We start from the raw sequence: 19,905 nt of genomic DNA on the forward strand, positions 1-19,905 counted from the left end.
AAGACAGCTATGTCACATACATATTATTATAATTGGGTAGTTAGTCTGTGTCTACATCTTCGCAATATGTCATTCTTGCTTCCCTTAAGCGTGCAAAATTGTCAAACCACGCACAACTAAGAGGATTAAAACTACGTAGGTAATTTAACACCAAAAACTTAAAAATAAATATTAGTAAAGTTTGTTATTATGTGTCTTAAAATAATTTTTATCCTAAATGAAAACAGCAATGACGAAAGATGATTGAACCAACCATTTCTTCAGATTGTCGCTAAGCAAAGCAGCGGTTATTCATTTTCAAGGTTTCTTTCGGTGGCATTAAACTTTAAACGCCCGACATATCTCCATGATTTTTGTACCATTTATCAAGCAGTGCCTAACAAAACAATGTAACCAGTTAATTGTGGTAATCGGGAAAGACGTGCATTTTGAAAAATGGCGAAAAAACTCGTTCTTCAAATATCGATTAGTTTTAATGACCCTCATCTTGGCAAAAACTTTCAAACTTTGAACCATTCGAGGTTATCACTTAATCTTGGCAAAAACTCTCAAGCCTTGGACCTCCCTTTGGCACTTTTTAAAGATATTTTCATTTTTTATAGTTTGTGTAATGATACTTTCCTTTTTTCTCAAACAGATCTTTTCAAGTTAATTCAAATTGTGTAAGACATTTATTTCAACTCAACTTTCAGCGTTCTCACAAATTATTACATTGATATGGGTCTTAGAAATCACAATTTCCTTTTGTCTTCAAAATATGAGACTGGATAGAAAGCGAGAATGTAAACGGGAAGGCAAAATTTCATGGAATCGTACACACCGCTTCTGGTAGATTAATGGGTCACGCCAAACTAGCAATATCAGACTCGATATTGTTTGGTTCTAATTTGCATTATGCGCATTTCTGTGTGACATATGTCCAGCATTCAGGCTGATACAATGATACAGATCATTAAGAAAGCATCAGAACTTTTGTCGCATTCAAAGAAAGTGTGAAAATAGCTGCCATTATGTTAGGGTAAATCATAGCTACTCTCACTTAACAGTTATAGTCCAAAATATAAACTTTTATTGATAAGAGTCAATTATCATTGATAAATAAAATATGATGGAAGTTTCGTGTTTTCCCAAAGAGGAAAATCTAACAACTCATATTAATCGTGAATAAAGTTGTCGAGTTGGTTCAGGAGATATGGCTCTATTTATCTTATTTCTAGAACAGCCCTCGTAACACAAGAAATTGATACGATCTTTTAAAAATTCATTCTTATATATATATATATATATATATATATATATATATATATATATATATATATATATATATATATCTATATATATACCGATTTCTTTTTCATCCTCGTGTCTGTTGATATCGGTCAAAATCCGAAACGTTCACTCCATTCGTCTTTGGTGTCTTCTTCATCTTCATTTTGTTGCTTACGAGGAAACTCAAAATGGTTACACCATTTGATGTCCTTCTTGATTATCTTAATTTCTGTTTTTTTTTAAAATAAAAATCCGAAACGTTCACTCCATTTATCTCTGATAACTCATTTGTCTTAACATAACATAATATAACATACGGTATAGGGCGAAATATGATAAAATCCATTGAATGCCCTTAATATTAAATTGATTGAAAGATTACAATAATGATACACGTGGTAAAGATAGTATAACAACTTAAATGTACTCATGTATGTCTGATGTACAATCATACATCTTTAACCTTGACATGCAAAACACACACACACACACACACACACACACACATACACTCATACATCCATACATATAGATAGAATGCGCTTGGTCAAGGAGTTCACAACATTGCCATCCGGAAGTATAACGGACCAACACACAACACTATGAAACCATGAACTTTATAGTCTGGTTAATACAGTTTAGTGAGAACAACTCAGAAACGCGGATGGCAAAAACAATAACAAAGGCCTGAGTGACGTCATCTGCATACTATCTATAGAAGATAACGATCATAAGGTAACAATGCATGATATTTACATAAGAGATTGAAAGGCATGTCAACACTGGTGCAAATAAGCATCATTCGTCATTTATAAATCTCTCATCATCTAATTCCCTGTCTACTAACACTTTGAAATAATCCATAGATTATTGCATTCTTTGTTTCAAATTTCAAATTGTTCCATTTCTGGACAATACGAATACCGAACCAGTTTTGTCTTATGTTTGTTTTGCATCTAGTGTCTTCATCTGAATCTGTTGATAAAAGCCAAAAGCGGACCAATCACAAAAACTTAGCTTACAGTTTACCTCATCGTTGTTGTTCACTTACCCAAGAACATGACGCCAGCCCGGATGTGAAACAACTGTCACTCGTCCAATTACTGAAGATGATCGACAATGTTACACAAAAACAACACATTTTACAGACAAATTATTCTAGAAATTGCAAGATACTGTTCTTATTAAGGTTTGCTATTTTTTTTTAAATTATCTTTTCTCTTAAATGAATTTACAATCATTGCAATCTTTATTATGTTTTTAAAACATGTTTGTGTGTATGTGTGTGTGTGTGCGTGTGTGTGTGCGTGTGTTAGCATATCTATAAGCATCCCTCACCCTCTCCTTGTCCGTTTATCTCTACGTAGCCCTCTCTTTCTCAGCGGCGTGGCGTATTGACGGCGTATGGTGGTGCCATGATTAGAAGAAGGAAAAATATTCTAAAACAGTGAACACGGTTAAGAGGAGAGAGCACATGTTAAAAACTCTCTTTTTTGGAAGGGTGGGGGGAGGGTCGATGGTTTCTACGAGTGGACAAAACTCACAAAAACAAATAATTCATGAAAACATCAAGCCACAACACTGAGATAAAAGTCCCGTATGAAAAGGTCTTTGTAATTATTCTTTGTCCATCATTTAAAGGAATGGTTTTGGTCGATAATGCAATCAATATGTGATAAATGTAAATCAAAAGAGAATTTAAAAAACCTATGACAGAAATAACTTACTTTTAGTACTTGTAAAGAAAATCTGCACAGCGATGTTTAATCTCTGCAAATCTTTTTATAATGTGTTTATTGAAATCTGGAATGGCATCTATTTCAGCTTTGTGAATTGACAGAATCATTAACGAATTTAACCGCTCTGTGTTTCATTGAATTCCGCAAGAAATTTTTCACTCTTTTAAGGGTGCTAAAACAACGTTCAGGAGGTTAAGAATTACGATGGAAGTGGTTAAGGTCACTATAGCCTATAGATGTCCATGATTTGTCAGTGTTTGTTGTATCTGTAAAAAGTAGACAATAAAAACAAAAGAAACGTTTTTTTTTCTAAACTAACTGTGAGCCATTCATGCCTGTCATACCATGTCACTGAAAAAGAGCGTTTTCGAGATTTCCGCACCTGTGTTAATTCAAAATCAGTTGGTTGGCGAGGAACTAGTCTTTTTATTTCTAATTTGTCATCTAGTGTCAATCTCCCAAACGGTCAGTGAAGTAAAGAGTCAACTTGATTCATTGCAATTCATTGTTTAACCAAACAAAACTTCAAAGTATATCTCAAATAATGGAAATCAGTGGACTACGATTAATGATTGCACAAACAAAAGGTAGATTCAGATCTTAAAGCATCACAAAGAAAAAAATCACTCCACTTAAGTACTTTAAAAAATCTAAAAACACACCAAAGTATAACTGTTGACAATCTTTGCTTTCTTTCTCTGACTCACACAAATACACACGCACAAACAAACAAACACACACACACACACACAAATAAAAACTCATACACACGTAACCATCAACTCGGCACTACAAGCAAGAAAAATGTTGGTAAATTCGTCCAATGCTTCGTTGCAAAGAATTACTTTATTCAATAATCGTGAAAAAGAGTTGGGGATGGGGGGGGGGGGGGGGGTTGTAGTAATATTTTGGATGGCCGAAGTTACCCTAATTTGGCGCATCCCCCCGTCCAACGGTGGAGCTCTCAGATCCTGGCACAAGTCGAGGGGTTTTCCGCTATTTGAAGATAGTATTATTCGACATAGTTTCTCGCTCAATCAGCTGTCGCGATACTAATGGATAGAGCATTAACTGGAGCTCGGATTGCTTTGCACCACGGTGTTTGATTTAGTCACTACTTCGCGCAGTGATGTCACCAACGCACGAGTCGGCGCAGTGCGTGATTCGGAATCTTGAATAGAGTGGAGACTAAAAAGGCAGTATGTTGTTGGCGAGTTGGCGAAAGACAGTGGAGTTAAAATTTCTCAGTTTTATTTTTAATTAAATTATGCTGTTAATGATTTTTAAAAGATTGGTACGGTGCCTGCCACCATTCGATCCAATGGCCCCACGCCACTGCTCTTTCTCTCTCCCTTTCTCTCTACCTCTCATTGTCTTTCCCCATCTCCCTCTGTGTGTCTCTCTCTCTAAATCTCTATTCATCTATCTTTAACGCATTCTCTTTCTCTACTTGCTGTCTTCCTCTCTTTCTCCCTCCCCCCCCCCTCAGTCTCTATCTCTCTCTCTCCCTCTCTCTCTCTCTCTCTCTCTCATTCTCTCTTCCTTTCTCTCTCTCCTCTCTCTCTCTCTCTCTCTCTTTCTCTCTCTCTTACTTTCTCTTTCTCTCTTCCTTACTCTCTCTCTCTCTCTCTCTCTCTCTCTCTCTCTTTCTCTTCCTTTCTTTCTCTCTATCTCCTCTTCTATTTATCTACTCCTCCATCTAGCTCGCCCCCCCCCCCCCCCCCCCCCTTAACTCTTTTCCTCTCACCCTTCATCTTCTTCTTTTCTTCCCCCCCCCCCTCTCTCTCTCTCTCTCTCTCTCTCTCTCTCTCTCTCTCTCTCTCTCTCTGGCAGCCTCCCGGGACGATAGACTGGGATTTATTGAAAGCTCGTTCAACTCCCAGAGTAACGTAGGCACAATTGTATCAAGGTAAGTTCATCCCACGCTATTCAATGAACCCACATAAAACAATTTATATTCCATTAAACTAAGTAGTGGTCCTTCTAAGCCATGATAACATGAATCCTTATCACTTCACTGAATCCTTATTGTTAAATTGATGATGATCAATAGTAAAGGAGAGTATAGTCAACCGGAAACTATTGTCTGCCATATTAAACATACCAAACTACCCAACCATCCACCAAGCCCCAAACCTAAACCGGTTCCTTTGCTTGAGGGTTTGGAACGCAACTAAAATGAGCTATAAAATATTATAGATAGTTCGAAGATGACGTCACTCAGGCCTTTGTTATTGTTTTTGCCATCCGCGTTTGTGAGTTGTTCTCACTAAACTGTATTAACCAGACTATAAAAGTTCAAGGTTACACAGAGTTTGTGTGTTGGTCCGTTATACTTCCGGATGGCAATGTTGTGAACTCCTTGGCCAAGCGCATTCTATCTATAGGAAGATCTGTTGAAATAGGTCTTGATACGTATCTCACAAACTTACAGAGTTGTGCACGGTGATTTTAATACCAATATCATTATACTATAATTGAGGGCCCGGTAGCCCAGTTGATAGAACACCGACTTGCTTCACAACAAAAGGGACACGTATCAAACCCGGGAGAGATTTTGGTGAGACCCGCCCCCATCCCTCACTGTCCAAACAGCAGTGATTTAGAAGCTAAGTCTGCTAGACTTTGGGGAAAGTACTTTGCGATAGTAAGAGTCCTTCCTATCCAAAGGGTAGCAAGCACTTGCTATTGTCATGTGATGCTGTGAGAAACAGGGATAAACTTCGGGTCCATAGGCATTATGGCTATAAAAGAATATTATTTGATAAACTTTTGGCAAAATATGTATACTTGCGAAAAATGCCTTTCTGTATGACCAAAAAGAGGAATTTTACCCAATTTGTGAATCATCTTTAAAAGGCCATTGTCCAGAAACAATACAAAGTTTTAAGTCCTTCGGGTTTTCATAGCTGTCAGGCTTATTGAGCCGGAGTGCAATTTGGTTTATCTACCATAAAATATAAGTGGATAAAAAGAACGCAAGACTACCGACCACGGGTTGCTACTATCCTTGAAATCGAATATTACACCCAACTACACAATAACTTAAGCTGCATGCAGATACAATTCCACATTTTGGAATTCGCAGAGCACTTATTTTCTCTTCTGAAATAATATTCAGGCGTTAAATAGTTATTATTATTATTATTATTATTATTATTATTATTATTATTATTATTATTATTATTATTATTATTATTATTATTATTATTATTATTATTATTATTATTATTATTTATTTCATTATTATTATTATCATCATCATCATCATCATCATCATTCATATCATCATCATCATCTATCACCACCATCATCATTATTAGTATTATTAGTATTATCATCATCATCAATATTATTATTATTTTATTATTATCATCATTATTATTGTTATTATTATTATTATTATTCATTATTATTATTATTATTATTATTATTATTATTATTATTATTATTATTATTATTATTATTATTATTTATTATTATTATTATTATTATTATTTTATCATCTCATCATCATCATCATCATCATCATCATCATCATCATCATCATCATCATTATCATTATCATGACCACCATCATTACCACCACCACCAGTTATTGTAATCTATATCTACGTTCATGGCTCATCAATGAGTCGAACGAAGTCGAGCCTTTGTTGACAATTTTATTATGTCAAACGCTCTCCTATTCAAAGTAACTAAATTGGCAACCAAGGGTGTAGGCCAACGGGCGCGTGAGGTAAAAAGATTCTACGCCCAGACACAAGTTACAGTTGGCTGGACAGTGGTAGTAGTAGCAGCATGGAGCAGTACTACCCTTCATGACCATTCAATTCGTAAGCGCGTTTCACCCTCAACTCTGTCAACAGCTACCGTGTTGGGCTGTATTAAAAAGAAAATGGCATGTTGACAATAACGCTTTTTCAAATCGGTTCAAGGTGACAATTCTATTCGAAGATACACACATTGGAGTATAGGTTATTTGTACAAGTAATTTTATTTCTTGGAGGTAAGTATTGTTTACGAATAAGTTAACAGAAATAAAATATTGTAGTAGTGTTTTTATGATACAATTGTGATTGTTGTTTTTTCTGGATTTCTCTTTCACAATAGAGTCGAAGGGTTTAGTTAAGAAAAATAATTCTTGCTTAACGAAAGAGTAAGTTTTCTTTGACGAAAGAGAGAGAGAGAGAGAGAGAGAGAGAGAGAGAGAGAGAGAGAGAGAGAGAGAGAGAGAGAGAGAGAGAGAGAGAGAGAGAGAGAGAGAGAGAGAGAGAGAGAGAGATTTCGACCGATTTAAAGGAAAAGAGCTCAGGAAATAAATTATGGATCAAGAGTCACAATTCAGTTCATGTGTTTACATTGACGTGCAGAGTAATTTTTACTTTTCTGATGAAGTCATAATACTCGTCAATATTGACAAAAGATTTTGGAAGCAACTGATTTCATATTGGTTCTTTATTGTATTTGAAACATATTTTATATAGATAGGTCTCCTGTGTGTTCTTTTGATTTCGATATATATCACAAAAAAGGATTGGAATAGTGAGAGACCTTTTCTTGGATAGTGCTAGCGATGGAGAGATGGATAAAAATAATCGGAGATAGATAGATAGATAGATAGATAGATAGATAGATAGATAGAGAGAGAGAGATAGATAGATAGATAGATAGATAGATAGAGAGAGAGAGAGAGAGAGAGAGAGAGAGAGAGAGAGAGAGAGCCTGGGGTTTGATTTGCAATCGACAAAAGTAAAACCTTTGGGATGGGTTGTTTTTCTTGTATTTTTCTCCCTACTTTGTCCAGCTCAGTATCGCATACATATTCATATTTATTTATTTATTGCATTAGCGCCTGCTTTAACACTCTCCTTATCAACCATTGGAAAATCGTCACATTCGTTACGATACAACCAGCACTTTTATCATTCTGATTTATTTTGTAAATCACACAATTTAAAGAAAAATGTTTTATTATAGCTATAAAAACGTGACACCGTGTTGTAGAGTTCATTTTGTTGATCAATTTTATGCATAGAATACATTTGTTGCTTTTCTGTTTGAGTAAGAAAATTCTATTTTTGTGTTGGGTGGGTGTGACATTTTGGGGACAATTCTGATAATGACTGGTAATGAAAGGGTTAAGGATTTCATTTTGATGTTGACTATGGAGATCAAGGGATATACAGTACAGAAAGCAATGGGGGAGGGGATGCCTGAAGTGTTGGAAAGTAAACACTTTGACGAAACTTTTTTTCATTTTCACCTTTTCGACAGTCATGGAAATGAAAAGAGTTTCTTTGCTTGAATATAAAGGTATTCTCATAACTATTGATCTTTTCCCCCCGGATAAACTACTATTAATATAACCGTTTGACAACACAACGAATCGCATATTTTGTAAATAGGCGATTGGCACCCTACCGTGCTAGAAATTTTAAAGTGTATCGGGTTTACCATAACATTAGCCCTACAATGAAAAAGCATTTCATTCTTTTAGAAGAATTATCCATTTTGTACTTCCATGGCAGAGAAGAGACAACCAAACATATCGTTCAAGTAAACGAATGGATGTTATTGATGATTCTGTGACTTGAAATCGAGTCTTAAAAGTTCTATAAATCATCTCAAGATGGTGTCCTCTCATTTATACATCCACTCATATTGTTTATCCCTATTATTTATCCTATGTAAACTACTCACATTAACCTCAATCCGAATATAACGTACCAACATACAGAACTATGTGTAACCTTGAACGTTTATACTCTGATTGATATAATTTAGGGAGAACTGATTACCAAAAATGATGTCTAAAAACAAGAATAAAGAGCTGAGTGACGTCAATTTCGTACCCTCTTTATATCGAGATTCAGAAAATTGGCGTTGTGGCATTAGTTAATGAATTCCATATCTTTTGTTGAATCTTGTAAAACTGGCCCTGAAAAAAAAACATCTTTTCTTTTCTTTTGATCTTTGATTGTTTGTTTATTGATGTTTTTTTTTTCTTTAAAAAAAAAATAGTTTTTACTGTTAAATCTCAGATTGATTAAAATAGCTTTTGATTTAATGCAGAAATTTGCAGTTTTCGCGATACATTTTTTTTTTATTGTTTGTTTGTTTGTTTTCTTCTTTTTTTTTTTTGTCTATTTGTTTTGTTTAGTTTTGTTCTGTATTGTTTTTGGTTTTTGTCTTTGATTCAATAAATATACTCTTCTGAACAATCAACAACAACAACAACAACAACAACAACAACAATAATAGTAATAATAATAATAATAATAATAATAATAATAATAATAATAATAATAATAATAATAATAATAATAATATAATAATAATAATAATAATAATAATCAATGATAATAATAATAATAATAATAATAATAAAAGAAGAAAGAAGAAGAAGAAGAAGAAGAAGAAGAAGAAGAAGAAGAAGGATAAAATAATAATAATAGTAGTAGACATAATGGCGGCATAATAGGAGTAGTAATAATAGTAATAGTAGTAGTAGTAGTAGTAGTAGTAGTAGTAGTAGTAGTAGTAGTAGTAGTAGTAGTAGTAGTAGTAGTGGTAGTGGTAGTAGTAGTAGTAGTAGTAGTAGTAGTAGTAGTAGTAGTAGTAGTAGTAGTAGTAGTAGTAGTAGTAGTAGTAGTCGTAGTCGTAGTAGTAGGAACACATGAAGGAATGAACGAATGAATACGTTATTTTTTGTCGGTAAAAATACATGGTATGCATACATATCAAGAACTATTAACAATGGCAAAAAATATAAATGTAATAATTGGAAAAAATATAATGTTCTATAATATCTTCTTAATAAAATATGATTTAAAATCAGAAGGCCCTTTAAGGTTTTTCACCGACATCAGATTTTTTAAAAATATACTTTGCACATAAATTAAATTACTAGATATATATTATACATAAAAATTGACATGTCTCACTGTTTAATTAAATATGAATCTCAAATATACTTAATGAAACATAAAACAGATCTGAACCAGTCTGAGAAGCTGACACTTTTGTCATAAGAGACTCTCAAATCTATTCAAATCTGTCTGCGTTCTGGCAGATTATTCCACGAAACTGCATTGACATAACGAAAGGAATTGTTTACCGATATGGGTTGTTTTGATGTTTTTAAAAAATTAAGCTTTTATACAGCACAATAGCCACTAAATGTGCTCAAAGCGCTTAACAAGGGGTCCCTGACAAACAGAAACACGCAACATGTAGAACGAAACATGACGCCTGTTAGGCGATATTACATTTTTTTTGTGACAGAGACAACGCTGTCAACGGTCAGGTACTCATTTTACACCTGAGTACGGTGAGAGAATGTCAGTAAAGAGCCTTTTCCAAGGACTCAACTATGCGCCGAGCGAGGCTCGAACCCAGGACCTTCCGATCCAACGCGAGTGTAATACCACAAGACCATATATCCGCACATTTAGGACATTAACAGTAATGGTGTGCCTAACATTATATTTTCTTTCTTTAAAAGTTACTAAATTTTCTAGACATTAAAATAAGAGCATCCTATTTTATCGAGATGTACAAATCATCATAAAAAGATCTATATAATTCGTATGTGACTAATTGTCTTAGTTCAATATCATGTCGGTATTACTCCGACGCAGAAAATTTGATTTAAATTCTAAATGTCACAAACAGGTTTAAAGCGATTTTATCTCGGGATGAATTGTGCGATAGAAATGGATTTTGTTGCCACAAATATAGAACTTGTGGTTACACAATTTCACCTCGTTATGATGGAGAATAAATAACATGTCTTGCTTTGGAAAAGAATTGACGTTTGTATTTCTCTCCATTTTATTTATTTCTCAATTCAATTTTCGGAATTGGGTTCCTCCCGAGATAATACTGTTTTGAAAGGACGGGACACTAATTATAAAATGATAGTTAAATTCAGTGGTTTTGTTGACGAGATTGAATGTATGTCGTTTCTCAAAAACTTGAGATAATATAGATTATGATCTTTTTTTTCTTCCTCATGACGCAATAAACCGAACGGGTAGTTTGAGACGTAGATAATAATATAGCGCATAAATCGAGTTTTACATTTACGTCCTGTCACATGATGGTAAACAACTATGTTTACTTAATATTTACAGGAGCGGGGTTTATGTTGTCTTGTATTGTTTTGTATTGTTAGGGGGGGGGGGGTTGTTTGTTTGTTTTTTGTTTGTTTTCTTTTTGTTTTGTTTTGGATTTTAAAGAATATAAAGTAAAGAAAATCAAAACCTAGAGCGATGAGCCCGAGCCATGCGTCCAACCCGACGTGCAGGTATTTGCAGGTCTGATAACCCAATTCACTATGGGCTCATTGTTGTTATGGAAATCTTTTAAAAAATGACGCAAAATATTGTCCATTACAACAATGCAAAACTAGGCCCAAAATAGCTTACGGGTGTCAGACCTCCATATATATATATATATATATATATATATATATATATATATATATATATATATATATATATATATAATATATATATATATATATATATATATATATATACATCGATCCAATCTGTAAATCTGGCTGTGGATTATATATATATTTTTTAAAATTTATTTGTTTATTGATTGAATCTGTAGTATGCGTTTAATGTAAATACTCACCAATCCTACCGGCCAGATCGATCGTATCAACATGCGGTTAAGACCAACAATAAAGAGCTGAATAAAGAGCTGTGTGACTTAAACTTTCTTCATTCTATGCCGTAGCGAAATAATAATAATAATAATAATAATAATAATAATAATAATAATAATAATAATAATAATAATAATAATAATAATGATAATAATAATAATAATAATAATAATAATAATAATAATAATAATAATAATAATAATAATAATAATAATAATAATGATGATCATCATCATCATCATCATCATCATCATCATCATCATCATCATTCTTACCATTACCATCATTAAAACATCAATAAATGCTACACTTAGGACTCGACATTCATTATCTTCAAGCAAATCTATTTACAAAGCATAATATGACCAACCCTCCCCCTATATATATCACCCAATTTCTTCCATCCCTGTTTTCGTTTTTGCTATCTAATCACTCTGTTAACATTGCTGTTTTTCACGAACTTGCCCTGGAAAAAAAGAAAATACGCAGACAACACGCGATGTTCAAGTTCATTCAATTCAACAGCCTCCCTGCTGGTGTACCTATTTCAAATTCTTTTATCAATTTACATTTTTTTGTAGGTTGTTGGTTTTTTTTTTCACAGACAGTTTCGGCATTTAACAACCTCTTCATCTTTACACCATTGATAGTAAATCCACAGCTTACATTACGCACCGGTAGCCAACAAAACTCCCATCTCCTAATTCCAGCGTTGAGATTATTGCCTTAATGCTATCCCGCAATGCTTTTATTTTATTGGTCTGTATATATCTACAAAAGACTTTATTATCATAATAGACTTAGAGGCGTGGAAAACGTGGTTTAGTTGCTGGTAGCTGTAATAGAGCATGAGAAACCGAAGAAACCTTAACAGTGTTTTTCATCGTTTAGAATAACATTTTGCAACATATCTTGTCATTTTGGGTCTGGTCAAGTTACTCACTGTGATACTTGTTGATATTATTACATAGACAAAGATGCTTCTTTATATTATTACATCGACAAAGATACTTCTTGATATTATTATATAGACAAGATACTTTTTGATATTATTACATAGACAAAGATACTTCTTGATATTATTACATAGACAAGATACTCCTTGATATTACTACATAGACAAAGATACTTCTTGATATTATTACATAGACAAAGATACTTCTTGATATTATTACATAGACAAAGATACTTTTTGATATTATAACACAGACAAAATGTATTTTGTGACCCATCACCACCAAAATGGTATAGATCGACGTGGACATATTGGCAGGTCCGATAACCGAAGAGAAATTATGGGCTCGATTTAACCTTTGTTGTAATGGACAATATTTTTCGTCGGTTTGAGAGTATTTCCGATACAACAATGAGCCCAGAACAATTTGAGTTATCAGACCTGCAAATATGTTTACGTTTGTGTAGATCGACTAAAAACGGACCTTAACTATTTAACGTGCTCAAAGCGCTTTACAAAGGGTCCCTAACCAACAGCAACAAGACGATGCAACCAATATTTTTCTTATTCAGATTTCTTTTGTAGATTATAAAATTTGATGAAATATTTTGGTTATATTTATAATAACTTACTGCTGTGATGTAAATATAGTTTTGATAATAACAGGAGATGAAGTGCGTAGAAAAGAGTCAGAAGACAATAGAGAATAAAAACTTTGGTGACCGCGAGAAGGACGATATGCAGTCGAAGCCAAATTGGTTGCATCGTCATGTCTCGTTCTACACGTTATTTGTTGCTGTTGGTTAGGGACCCTTTGTAAAGCGCTTTGAGCACGTTTAGTGGATATTTCACTATATAAAAAGTTCAAAATAGACAGATAGGAAGATTGGATTTGGTCTAGTTCGGATCTCTATAGATGTTATGCGTCTAGGTAAAATACTCACATTATCCTCCATCCGGTTATAACGTACCAACACACAAAGTATCTTTAACATTGAACGTTTATAGTCCGATTGTTGTAATTAAGTGAGAACAAATCAACAAATAAGCAATAACAAAGAGATTAGTGACGTCAATTTCTTTCCTTCTATTCAAAAAGTGTCCTTTATCTTTTTTGTTCATGGGTGCAAAACTATAGAGATTTTTAGTTCGTTGTCCTGGCAACAATGTGACATAATATTATATTATTAGTATCAGCGATTTTAATATACTAGGTTGAGTTTCACATTTGTTCCAGGTACATGAATACAACATTTATTTATAGAGCAGTATAATTAGGTGCCCCAAACGTAAACAAAGGTCTAGAAGCACATGGCAAACCACATGTTCCTGTCTTGACAGCTCAAGTTCCAATGTAAATTATAGAAAAAAATAACCTTTAAAATTTGGCTGTTAGGTGGCAAAAGAAACACATATTCATAAATACTCGATCATGCATCAAATAATGTCTAGATATGGATATTTTATGGAACAAAAGGTAAAATTTATCAAAAGTTACAGTCTATCTATTTTTAGACCAGAGCAAATTATTGCGCTGGTGTGAACAAAACGAGAATTATTCGGAGCTTGATTTTCAGAATAATTTAGTCTTATATTATTATTTCTACAACTGTTAGATTTTATGTAAACATATTTTCAATACTGAAAGTGTATTGCCTACAACTCAAGCTACAAAATTGGGAGACCTATATTGTGCGTAAATTTTTCCGGTCCCTAACGAAAATCACTAGCAACTTGTTATTGTTTACGTTTGGGGCACCTAATTATACTGCTCTATTTAATCAATTTCGTTGCATATTCGAATATATAATTGATTTTGTCACACAGTCCATTATAATCTGGGTACACATAATATGTTCCGGCCAGATAACCGAGTGCAATTATGGGTTTGATTTAATATCGATGTAGACTAATGGCGATATAATTTTACGTCGGGTTGAGGGTATTTCCATTACAACAATTATGAGACCATAAGAATTTGGATTATCAGACCTGCAAATAAGTGCACGTAGGCTATAATGCATTCAATACCAATTGGGAAGGAAGGAAAAAGGATTATCTGACCGCTGTTTTTATTGATATGGAATTACCAACAATGTCAGTCTCATTAAAACATACGGTTGGATCGGATACAGAGAACATCTTCAACAAGTTCCAATTAATCTCAGTTCAAGGCAATCAGTTGGTCAGCAATGATCAGTTTTGGACCAAGGGCCACGGCATTCAAAGGAAAAAGGGTGTATCGGTGCGTGGAGAGCTGTCATAACGTATAAATATGATCACTGGTCAGTAATGTTAACTCAAGCATGAAGGAATCGAAATCTAAGAAATCAGTGTATTATACTATTTTACACTGACAGATCACCTTTTTTTTTTTTTCTTTTTGTTTTTTTTTTGTTTTTTGTTGTTTTTTTTTTTTTGTTTTTTTTTTTTCAATGTTTGGCCCAAGAACTTTTACTTGAAATATCGGTAGTTTAAGATGATCACCAATATTATACTCTAATAATTATAAATTAAAAATTTGATCTCCCGGATTTTAGACTATTTGTCAAGTTAAAGGGTTTGGGCATTGAAATATATTTATTCAATAATAAAAAAAACAACTTCTAGTTAAAATGAGATCAATATCATTTGTTAGTGCACAGCACTACAATGGTTCTCGTTGCTCCGGCAATGTAAGTATTGGGCGCTCAGTTGAGTGCAGCCTAGTGGTAGTTCAACGTTGTTTACGTACTTTGTCTCAAATATGATTCACCGGAGTAATTTACATATATATTATTTGATTTATATAATGTATTTCTTTTAAAATGTTGTGTCTTTCTAACAGTGTGAAATGAAATTGATAAATAACAAACTACGATAAGATGAGAACTTGGACGGTTATCGCATTGGTCATATTTTTTATACGATATCATCATAACTCTTCCAATTTGTTTGTTATTTTTTGTTTGTTTGTTGTTATTTTTTCTTCTTTTTTTTCGTGTTTTCCTTTGTTGTTGTTTTGTTTTGTTTTCTTATCTATTTTATCTTATTAAAGGCTGAGTATAGGAATTATCCTTTTAGCCCCTTATACAATAGTTTATAATTACAAAATATCATATAGCTTGTATTGTATTTTTCACAGACAGTTTTACACACCTTTGAATATAAGGAAAATATATCAATACGGCAATGTAAAGTCGAAAGTTACTATCATAGAATACTGAAGTTATTGAAAAGTGTTCATGATCGAATGAGTCATAAACAAAGACACAAAGTTCGTGGTATAATGAAATATTAATGACATTAACAATCATGAAAGCAACAACCATAATAATTATACTTTAATCTCTGATAAATTATCTTGATTTAAGATTGTTTCAGATGACATGCATTTTACTTGTAAACATGTACAAATCATGAAAGTAATAGAAACAAGTATATCCACATGACAATGCAGCAAAGTTTAAAAGATAAACAGATAAATGGATAACTAACTAAATAAACAAACAAACACACAAATGAATAAATAAATAAATAATAAATCAACAATATCTAATTGAATTAAGTAATTAATCAATCAATTAATTGTATTTAATTGATCAATTGTTTTGTTTGTTATTTGTTGTTTTGTTTTTCTTGGGTTTTTTTTTTGTTTTTGTTTATTGTTTTGTTTGTTTTGTTTTTGTTTTTTTTTCGCTAGGACCACACCCATACATCTGGGCTGTTCTGTGATAACAAAGCATGTACGGTATGTTTGGTCAGAGAATTCCTTCTTCAAATATCGATTGATTAAAATGTCCCTCATTCTGAAAAAAAAAATTTCAAATCTGATACTTCAAGCTTTACGGAAGACCCAGGTTTGAGTTTTTTTGTTTTTTTTTTTTTTTTTGTTTTTTTTTAAAGAGCAGGTAATTTTAATCGATATATATGTATATATATATATATATATATATATATATATATATATATATATATATATATATATATATATATATATATAATTTGAAGGACGAGTTTTATAACCAAAAAAAACTTTAAATACGTGATTTTTTTTTTAATATAGTGCGACAGATTTGATGTGGTGTCGGGATCAGAATCAATACATTTTACTTTTGCTTGTAATCTATAAAGCTATAATGATTTATTATTAATAATAAAGAGAGAATGAACTGACCCTACCAAAATCTCTTTTTTATTTTGGCTATAAATTTGATTTTCAGTTTTAAATTCAACCCGACATGGTAACCTTTTGTTTTGGTTGATCACGTGTATTATTATAACTTCCGCTTTGATCCTAAAAATTCCAGGTTACTTAAAAATAGAATTTGAATCAAATACAAATACGGGAGGCAACTAGATATCATTAGTTAGCCCATTCAAAAAAGTGGACATGAATTTGTTTTATGTTATATGTACATGCTTGACAATGCGATCTATCAGTCTGCATTATTATTTGTCATATAAGGAGTTGGCTTTCCAAACTTGTTAAATCACACCCAGATAGAAATTGAATTGACACTTTTGTTCAATCTATACACACCTCATAAGCACAAAGAGGGAGAATGGGGGGGGGGGGGGGTAATTTGGAGCTTCAATTCAATCAGCGTATAGTTTACAAAGAAAAAAGATACGTATTTATAAAGTCAATAAACTTGGCGAATATGTTTTCTTAGAACAATGAAAGTCCACACAGCAAGGATTGGATAGCTTAAACTGTTAGATCTGGCGGAAAGTACTTTGCGATATATTATAATCTTACCCGAAGCGTATCAAACAATAATTATTGCTATTGTCCGTTTCACGCTATAGAAACCGGGATAAACTTCAACTCCATGGGCTTAATGACTCCGAAGGACTACTTTAGGAGAGGAACAATTACAATGAGACGTATCACGGTTTGAAAGTCGACTCCTGTATAAACAGAGTATTAGAATGTCCGGGCGTACATGGTATTATTGAACTTATACACTCATAGGACTTGGATTCGAGACTTGCTGTAAACAGCTTACATTTTTCTCGAGGACGCGAATTGTAACCGATTTTGCCCCAAAATTCACGCCTTGCACAAGGGCCGAAGCCTTGGTTTCTTATATTATTGATCTTTTCTCGAGATAGACCCTAAAAAGATTTCCCTCGGTGATGAAGAAAAGGTTTTTTAATTAAAATTCTTCTTAGTAGCTTATTAGTGCCTCTTCAGTCTTATTTTCTTCTTCATCACATTAGTGAAGAAAAAATGAGCTTTTATATAGCGCAATATCCACTAAACGTGCTCAAAGCGCTTTACAAGGGGTCCCTGGCTAACAGCAACATTTAACATTTAGGACGGGACATGATACCTGTTAGGCGATATTACGATTTTTTCGGACAGACACAACGCTGTTAACGGCCAGGTACTCATTTTACACCTGAGTACGGTGAGAGCATGTGGGCGAGGCTCGAACCCAGGACTTTCCGATCCGAAGACCACATACCCGCAATATGTGTGGGGAAATAAAGGCTATTACAAACAGGAATTCATCTATTATAACTATTATAACATTCTCTGAAAATTAACTTAGCTCGAGGCTATGTGGTCTTGTGGTATGACACTCGCTTTCGGATCGGAAAATGAGTGCCTGGCCGTTAACAGCGTTGTCTTTGTCCGAAAAAAATATATAACATCGCCTAACAGGCGTCATGTCCCGTCCTATATGTTAAGTGTTGCTGTTGACCAGGGACCACTTGTAAAGCGCTTTGAGCATGATTAGTGGATATTGCGCTACATAAAAGCTCAATTTTTAAGGCGAATCCTTAGAGCCATCAACGATCAAAATATGTAGGTGTGTGTGAATAGAATCGGGTAGCAGGGTGGCCAGATGGCGATTTCCAACATCAAATGATCGATCATTATGCCTTAACAGATGTTCTAAATAATCAATTTAGTCAACGGGTCATCGAATTACCCTAAATTTTAAAAAAAAAAAAAAAGCTTGCAAACTGCTCGTGGATAAAAATAGTTTTATGGCTTTTTAGAATTGACAATAATTCTGTGTTTGTTGGCAAATATATTTAACATGGTCTGTACGGAACAATTTTTTAATCCCCAACCTTATTTCTTCTTTTAAAGAAAAGACACGCTTACAGTTATTTAGACGTGTAATTACCACCTGGTACCCGTCAAACACCTGTTTCAATAGGTTGTCGGCACGCTGACACCATAATCAAATAGTAACTAAGTCGTCTACAAGTCGTAATGCCTATCGTACTAATAATAATAGTACAACCCATCCGTGACTTCAATGCAGAAATAGGTCAATGTCTTTTTAACGTTCCCAGACGGTAACAGCCGTTTTCGATTTCTGCACTTCTCTGCTGTTCCGTCTATTTATTCGTAAATGCTGAGATTTAAAACCAATAACTAAGAGATGGATTGAAAGCGGGGGGGGGGGGGGGGGGGGGGGGGGGGAGGGAGGGGTGAGAGAGAGGGAAGAGAGAGAGAGAGAGGAGGAGAGAGAGAGAGAGAGAGAGAGAGAGAGAGATGAGGTGTGGTGAAGAGAAGATAGAAAGAGATAGTAATGGATGTGGTGTAGAGAGAGAGAAAGAAGATAGATAGAGATGAGGAGAGAGAGAGAGAGAGGAAGAGAGGAGAGAGAGGAGAGAGAGAGAGAGAGAGAGAGAGAGAGAGAGAGAGAGAGATGTTCCTTTAAAAGTATATTCCTGCAATGATATAACAAGAAAGTCGTAAGTACAACACACACACACACACACACACACACACACACACACACACGCGCGCGCACACAATTGCAGTCTCTATTGATGACCTGTCGTGTTTCCTTCATGTTTAACCACACTACAACTAAGTAATTATCTGAAAGTCACATTTTGTTGGTCTTGGCGCCCTGCCTGCAAAGCCAAAAATAAATAAATGAATAAATGATTGAGAATAAGATTTTTTAAAATCCGTTATTTTTCCAGTCTCTTCTTCCAGCACCAAAAAGAATGAGCTTTTATATAGCGTAATATCCAGTAAACTTGCTCAAAACGTTTCACAAAGGGTCCTGATCAATAACAATAATATTAAAATAAATAAAAAGAAAAGAAAATTACCTTTATCCATCCCATAGGGGAAATTTGTCTCTAGGGTCTATTCCAAGGGAAGACTGGAATAACCTAGGCATCCGCCGCAGTGCAGCGCCGCAAATTGAGCTAGGGCAAGTTGACTTGTTCAAGGCCACATAGCGCAGCGGCGGGTGATCGAACTCGGTACGTTTATATTGTAACATGTATAACAACAC

The 19,905-nt window shown here is 33.9% G+C and overlaps 1 protein-coding gene across 1 annotated transcript in view; it reads left to right on the forward strand.

Moving 5' to 3' along the window:
- The first annotated feature begins 6,804 nt into the window (after positions 1-6,804).
- Positions 6,805-19,905, forward strand: part of LOC144973120 (prolactin-releasing peptide receptor-like) — a 148,477-nt gene continuing 135,376 nt past the window's right edge. Inside the window, exon 1 of the mRNA XM_078915174.1 lies at positions 6,805-7,017. The gene's annotated coding sequence lies outside the window, so the exon portion shown is untranslated. The remainder of the gene's footprint in view (positions 7,018-19,905) is intronic.

Source organism: Berghia stephanieae, chromosome 5 (assembly GCF_034508935.2).
Source record: "Berghia stephanieae isolate SIO BIC M18660-M18661 chromosome 5, UCSD_Bste_1.3, whole genome shotgun sequence".
Taxonomy (NCBI): Eukaryota; Metazoa; Mollusca; class Gastropoda; order Nudibranchia; family Aeolidiidae; genus Berghia; species Berghia stephanieae.